Raw genomic sequence first — 8,273 nt, 5'->3', positions numbered from 1 at the left:
CAGTGCATGATGGGGTATATAGTTCAGTTGACTGACGGGGAGTGTTCTCCAGCAGCCTGCAAGGACAACACTACTGGGGATCATGCATATAAAGATACAAAAATCATATATTTTATTCCGTTGCATTTCAATAAAAAATAATGAAATACTTTGACACTGTACTGTAACATCACTAACATAAATAAGTTAATGTACTGTAAAAAAAGAAAAGAAGACCATGTTTGTATACTGATTCTCTAACAGCTCAGTAGTGATTTCAAACATCTTGCAACTCACAGTCAGAATCTGGAAAGAATTAATTAAATGAGTAATTTCTTTTAGTGAGTAAAATGTACACTTTACAATCTATTCACAGGGAGAATAAATTCATTGCTTTAGCTTTTAAGCCTAAAAGATATCCAGCATTTGGTTTGTTGTATTTTCAGGAATAAAATAATTAAATATTCCTTATTTCAAAAAGAAAACACTTTAACACGGTGCCGCTGCATAGCTACTGAATTTGATTACCAATGATTCAAATTAAACAATATTATTATTTATACAGCACATTTTAAAACAAGAGCAGCTGTAAGAAATTTGTGTCAGTAGGATTTAAAGGAAAATAGATTCAGATATCATCCATGAACGTGGAAGGACACCCAAATACAGTATAAAGAGTAAAAACAGATTGAACTAAATAAAGAAAAAAATAGAACTGAGGATTGAGCCCTGTGGTACACCACAACAGAGATGTGCTGCAGGTGAAGAGTGATAAAAGATAAACAGTAAATTTCCTATTAATGAGCAGAACCAGTTTAGGACTCTTTTTCCTTCAAATAACCATAAAACTTCAGTCGGAAGAACAGTATGACTAATCAGATCAAAGCCTGAACTAAGGTCTAAAACAAACCTGGGCATTTTACGGCCCGCGGGCCACATACGGCCCTTTGGTTGACTTCGACCGGCCCGCGTAAGGTTAATTGGAAATTACAAAATAAATTTATTTTCTCATGTTACCTCATGCATGGACTAAGACTGCATTGCTTTTATTTTGAATTTGTTTTTTTACATACACAATGACGCAATACGTATAGGAACAGGTGCCCGCGGTTGACATGGTGATTGTAACCCCCAGAAATGTCCGCTCATGCAAAAAAAAAGAAAGATAGATGCCGAATGCAGGATTTTCAACAAAAATTGGACTGCTAAGTATTTTTTTACTGAAGTCGGAGGTAAAGCCGTGTGTTTGGTTTGCGGGGAGGAGATTGCCGTGTTTAAGGACTACAATTTGAGTCGGCATTACGACAAGAAACACTCGGAAAAATACAAGAACTTGTCTGATGCTGAGAGGGCACGGACATCCGAAGCTTTGCTAGCAAAGTTGCAAAAGCAGCAAGGCTTTTTTACAAAGCTTCACACATCCAGGGATGCAGCGACCAGGACCAGCTTTGTGATATCCCACAAAATAGCTAAAAACAGTAAGCCATTTTCGGAGGGAGAGTTTGTCAAAGAGTGCATGGTGGACTCTGCCGCACTAATATGCCCTGAAAAAAAAGGCGCATTTGAGCAAATCCCGCTGTCCAGGCGAACCGTGACCAGGAGGGTCGAGGACATTGCGGGGAACCTGGAGCTTCAGCTGCAACGTGAAGTGGCAAGTTTTGACTTTTTCTCATTGGCCTTAGACGAGAGCTGTGATGTCCGCGACACAGCCCAGCTGCTCGTATTTGTCCGGGGGATAACGGACTTCAAGCTCACAGAGGAGCTTGCAGCAATGCGGTCGATGAAAGGGACAACGACAGGGAGTGATCTTTTTACAGAGGTAAATGCGTGCATGGACACTCTGGGATTAAAATGGGAGAGACTGTCAGGTGTCACAACAGACGGTTGTCCAAATCTTACAGGGAAAAATGTCGGACTTTTGAAACGCATGCAAGATAAAGTGACAGAAATCGATGCAGATCAAAAATTGGTGTTTTTGCATTGTATTATACACCAACATGTGTTGTGCAAATCAGTGCTAAAAATCAACCATGTTACTGATGTTGTTACTAAAATAGTAAACTTCATCAGGGCGCGGGCAATGAATCACAGACAGTTTGTCGCTCTTTTGGAGGAGCATGAGACTGAGCATAGTGACATCGGCTACCACACAGCTGTCAGATGGCTCAGCCTGGGGAAAGTGCTGAAGAGGGTTTGGGACTTGAAAGCAGAGATTCGAGAGTTTTGCGAGAGGAAAGGCAAAGACATTCCAGAGCTCTCAGATGAGGATTGGATGGCAGATTTTGCATTTGCTGTTGATGTAACTGCACTGATTAACGAACTGAACACCAAACTGCAAGGCAAGGGCCTTTTTGTTCATGAAATGCACAGCCTCGTGAAGGCCTTCATGAGAAAGTTGCAGTTTCTTTCAAGTCAACTGGAGAGCAACATTCTCACTCACATGCAAACCCTGAACGAAGTCACACCATCAGCTGATCACCTCAGCAGGTACTCATCCATGTTAGGAGCATTACATGGTGAGTTTTCAAGGCGTTTTGAAGATCTCAGAACAATCGAGGATGAAATGCACATGATTTCCTCTCCCTTTACCTGCAGTGTGGATAATGCACCCAGTGATGTGCAGCTGGAACTCATTGACCTGCAGTCTGATGCAGTACTGGCAGAGCACTGCAAGTCAGGATCTCTGCTGGATTTCTACTCTTCTCTTAAGGAGGAGAACTTTCCAAACCTGAGGAGACATGCTCAGAAGATGTTGGTTCTCTTCGGCTCTACCTACATTTGTGAACAAACATTTTCAGTGATGAAGTTTACAAAATCCAGGTATAGATCCTCTATAACTGATGATCATTTGTCAGCTGTGCTTCGCATCTCCACCTCAGACATTCAACCTGACTTTGATGCACTTGTTAAAGCCCAGCAGAGACTAGATTTCTCTCACTGAACAAGAAAAAAGTCGCTTAAAAACACGAAATAAGGTGTTTGGACCACAAATGTAGGCAAATAGCAGTGAACTGGGACACTTTTTTTTTTAAACCTCTTTCTCAAGATCACAGTTCAGTGATTTTATTTTACAGACAATACTGTGTGTCTGTAGAATGCTAAGAACATCTTTCCAACAATATTTGAAACTCAATATGTGTTTTGGAGCGAATGTGACTGAAACTGTTAACTAATATAAGTCACAAATGTTTAACAAAAACCAAATGCTCACACTTTGTTTACCATTGCCATGGGAAATTTGAATAAATCATATTTTTGTAAGGCAACCTCACTTTTTCCTTTTTGCTCATTTATAACATATAGTCTACTCTTACCTGCTTGAGAAAACAATGGTATTTACTACTTTTTATAAAGAAATACCATTAATATTATGCATAATTGACTTCAGCCTTTTGGCCTGGCCCTCCACAATATTTTCTGTTTCTCATGTGGCCCCATGGAAAAAATAATTGCCCACCCCTGGTCTAAAAAGAAAGCGCCGTAGCTTTTCCAGAATTTATAGTAATTAAAATCTTTTAGGAGTGCAGATTCAGGGTTATAATGTGCTTTCAAAACATGATTGAATTGTTTCATAGATGGAATGAACTGCCAGGAAGGATTTGCAGTTGCAGTAACACCACTTAATAAAGTACATTGGATATAAAAGTGGACCTGGGAAAAAACTGTAAAAGTAACTAAAGAGGTGGAATCCTACTACAGCACAACTGAGACTGTTGGGGAACATTCCAGTATTTTGGCATTTATTAAAGACTGTTGTCCTGGTCCAACAGCTTCAATGATTGAAAGCATAGAGGAATTACATCCTGTAAAAAACATGGTGGCTTTTATTTGATTATTTGCATAGAGATGAGCTCAAAATGAGACCATTTATAGAGACAGGAAGGAACATGTGAAATGTATAAGAAAGAGGACACATCTAATTTCACAGCATGAAATGCACACACAAAAGAGGGCAACAGAGCATTAATTATAGATGTACTGGAAAACTCAACTCCACTTTCAACTTCACAAGATATGTAGATGAAGAATTCTTCTATAACAATACTTCTATAATGTACCTTTGTACAGTGCCTATTTTCAATAAAAGCCCATTATCATAGCATATTTCTTGACACAGAAATGTAACAATAATAGGTCTACATAACACACAGTATATCGCACATCATTTGAAATGTAGCCTCTTATTTACACCAAAGAAACTCATGTGAAAGAAATGAATGACAAGCATTTAAAGAGCCCCTACTATGCATTACAAAAGGTCATATTTTAGGTTTTAGGGGTCTCTAACAACAGGCTGATATGCATGCAAGGTCAAAAAAGACTTTCATCGTCTTATAATATGCATTTTGTTTTATCTAATTATCTCAAAGACTCCCAAATTATTTGTTCAGCAATTCATTTGTTGCCAAACCCTTTCTTTGCATGATGCTACTCTGCGGTGATTGGTCCAATGACCCAGCCTGTTGTGATTGATCGACTGCATTCAGTGCGAGACGGAGAGAAAACGAGGCAACCATTTTAATCACACTTCACACTGTGTAGGAAGGAGAAACTGATCCATATAAACTGTGCAACAGTTACTGACAAAGTCCCATACATTGGTAGTATGTGTTCCCTTACCTGTTTGAAGGGAAAGGCACGTTCACGTTTTACCGGCACTTCATATATGCCGATCTCGTATCAACGTCGAGGCGTACATGCAAAAGATCCGAACAAAGGTCAAAACATTAATTTGACTCTGAGTCGACTAAATAGAATCAATAGTTTTAAACACGCTGCACTTTCAGATTTAATCCTCAGCTGGATGTTTCCATTCACTTAGAGCTGTGTTACACACTGCATGGATGGTAATTTTCAAAAAAACTATTTAGGGGCTCTTTGAAGGCATAGTTTACCTCAAAATGTATTCTCCCTCATCTGGTTTTAAGCCTTCAAAAAGACCAAAGACATTTTAAAGACTTTCATAGTAGGAAAAAAACACAACAAAAAGGCAATGGGTGCCAGCTACCAGCACGTTACAAATTTTGTGTTCAACAGAAGGAAAAAGTTCTGAACAAAGGTCGAATTTTCATGTTTTTGTCAGTTTTTCCAAACTATTCTGTGTCAAAATAGCAGGATAAATCGAGCATGTTCTTTTGTCAACTTCCCTAATTGTTTATAATATGAAATTTACATACTTAATTCTGTAGATTTCATTTTCCACACCTGATTTAGTGTATCATCAAGGTGTGATCATCCGTTAATTACCCAAGAGCGTAACAAGGGAGGGAACCGTAGAATTACTACGCCAACATGTCTTGATCTATAAGCTGACAGGAAGCAGGTTGCATTGGCATGTTTTGCAAATAATTACAGGTCTAAACAGGTTGTTTGAAAACAGCAACCAAGACCATTCTGTGTAGTTTAAGCAATTACATTCTCGGTTACCTAGTGTTTCAATGAGTCTGTCTCAGTATTCTCTTCACACAGACATCCCGATATCACCAATCAGCTCAAACAAATTGCTTTAGAGAGCAGGGAGGGTGACAGCAAATGATAGAACTAATGAAATTCTGCCTATTATGTTGACTCTTCGCCACTGTTATTTAGTTTTGCTGGTACAGTCCAAATCAATACGGACTGATTTCCATACAGACGTGTTGCATTCTGCTGTTCTGCGTGACTTACGTGTCAGGTGCTTGTTTATTCCCGCTTTTATTTTGGTGCAATAAACCGAAGTGGGCTCTCCAAACACTCTCAGCCCACTGTTGGCTATTTCTGTCAGGTATAATGTATTGTCCTTTGTGTTTAGCTTTGGCAGTCTGGAATGAAAATAACCAAAATGTAAACGGCCTTTCACCCTCTCCTGTGCCTTTCTATATCATTCGGTAGCAGGTTGGAAAAATAACAGCATCATTTATCCTGCACAAACTCTATGACATGTTCACAGTTTTCCATCATAACTTTGTGTGTTTTCTTTGTGTGTGTGCTTTCTAAATTTGAACAGCTGGTATACTGTAAGTGCTTTCACTTACCTTCTCTAGGCTTTAAACAGAATGGTTGTCTTTTGAAATTGGGGTCTATAGCCACAGAAGTAGTTATAAGCTGTCTATCATATTGTAATTGTCAAATCAGTCTGAGAACTCTTGAGAGAATGTTGAATTTCCGTCTAGCTTTTTATATCTGCAGAAGTTTATCCTAATAACAAGATGAATGCTACAGCAAACAAATGTAATCAAACACAAGCCAACACATTCTCACCTACTGTACATGTAAAAGGTTTTTTCATTCTTTTGGGAATTTATTCTTTGTAGTTTTTACAACCAAAAACTATTAAACTGTCTGATTTTCTTTCAGCCAAAAATCTTCTTCAACCAATTACTGAAGGAACTGTGTCATCTTGGCCTGAGGGTGAGTAAATTAACAGGAAATTTAGATTTTTGGTTTAACTCTTTTACTAGAGGATCACTATATCAAAGTAATGCCCATTTCACTTTTGGGACAATACAATCGTGATCATATTCAAGAAATAATAATAGTTCAAGTAAAGCAATAATTCTGTGATCATGATCACAATATAAGGAAAATGTAACCTTGATATGATGATTAACAGTTATACATTTAGAGTAATTTAATTCAAATAAATTTATTCCATTGTTAAATAATGGTGCACTGTTAACAATAGAGGTTCCATAACAAAGCCCGGGGTTCCCTCCCGTTTGCAGGGCGAGAGGGGGGTTTGAGCTCAGGTAGTTCTCAAAATCTCCCTTGCTTATTATGGCTAATGACAAATAAGATATTGCTATGAAGAGATATACTGCTGCTTAAAAGTTCATCTATGGTGCCAATTTGGTTTGGTCAATTCACCTATATCGCATGTCTTTGGACTGTGGGAGAAAACCGTGGAACCCACGCAAGCATGCAGAGAACATGTAACCACACAGAAACGTTGACTGGCCTGATATGGACTTAAACCAGTGACATTCTTGCTGTGACACAACAGTGCTAACCACTGGGTCATCGTGCCACCCAACAAAGGAAAAGGGAGGAGGAGTAGGGGTGGAATGGGGGATTCTTCAAAATGAAAATAACGGAGGTAAGAAACTGGTTATTACTTAGCCCTTCCCTTTTGCGCGTTCACGTGAAGGAGTAGGGGTGTCCCAATTCTCTTTAGCTTGAAGGCGAAGGGCTAAGGGAAAGGGCTAGATAGCCCTTGAAACTGAGATTTTTCAGGACCACACTCGAAACCAAGGGGTAAGAAAATTTCCCAATATACACCAGCTACAACAGCAAAATGGCTGCACACTGAAGTCAGTAGATGCACAAATTAGTAATTTTTTGTCATTTTTACAACTAACAAGCATATGTTTTAACATATTCATAACGACATTCGTGTTTTACCATCATGCTTTTTATTAGCATCCATAGTAATTCTCCTGTATAGCAACTCCACAACATACTTTCACATCTGACACTCGATGACACTCGAATACCCTGTCAGAAAAGTCTAATCTAGTGGCTGGGAATGACCTTTTAACAGTGTCTGGTATAATGTTAATGTTGTTTTCTTGTGTTTACATAGATGAATATGGAAAGTCAGAATTATTAAATTCCCTGATTTATTAGCCCCCACGTTTATTGCTTTCTGTTTAACAGAGAGAAGATTTTTTTCCAACACATTTCTAAGCATAATAGTATTAATAACTCATTTCTAATAACCGATTTATTTTATCTTTGCCATGATGACAGTAAATAATATTTGACTAGATATTTTTCAAGACACTTCTATACAGCTTAAAGTGACATTTAAAGGCTTAACTAGGTTAATTAGGTTAACTAGGCAGGTTAGGGTAAATAGGTAAGTTATTGTAAAGATGGTTTGCTCTGTAGACTATCAAAAAATATATAGCTTAAAGGGGCTAATTATTTTGACCTTAAACGGTTTTTAAAAAATTTAAAACTTTTATTCTAGCTGAAATAAAACAAATAAGACTGTGAACATTTCCTTGCTCTGTTAAACATTGTTTGTGAAATATTTAAAAAAGAAAAAAAATGTAAAGGGAGTTTAATAATTCTGATTTCAACTGTAAATGTGCAGTACAGTTACGACCTTATTGCCACATTATAGCATTATGATAACAAGATATATGCCTTCAGTGACTTCCTGATGATAAATACCAAAAAATAACAACTGAAGTAACTACAGCAGTCGCGATCTTCAAATCTCATATGAAGCAAGAGATCACAATGACATATGATGACGTGTACAGGAGTTACTGTCCCATTTCTTAGGGGTAAAATTTAAAGGGGTACAA

Source organism: Danio aesculapii, chromosome 15 (genome assembly GCF_903798145.1).
Source record: "Danio aesculapii chromosome 15, fDanAes4.1, whole genome shotgun sequence".
NCBI lineage: Eukaryota > Metazoa > Chordata > Actinopteri > Cypriniformes > Danionidae > Danio > Danio aesculapii.
Note: the sequence above shows the minus strand (reverse complement) of the source record.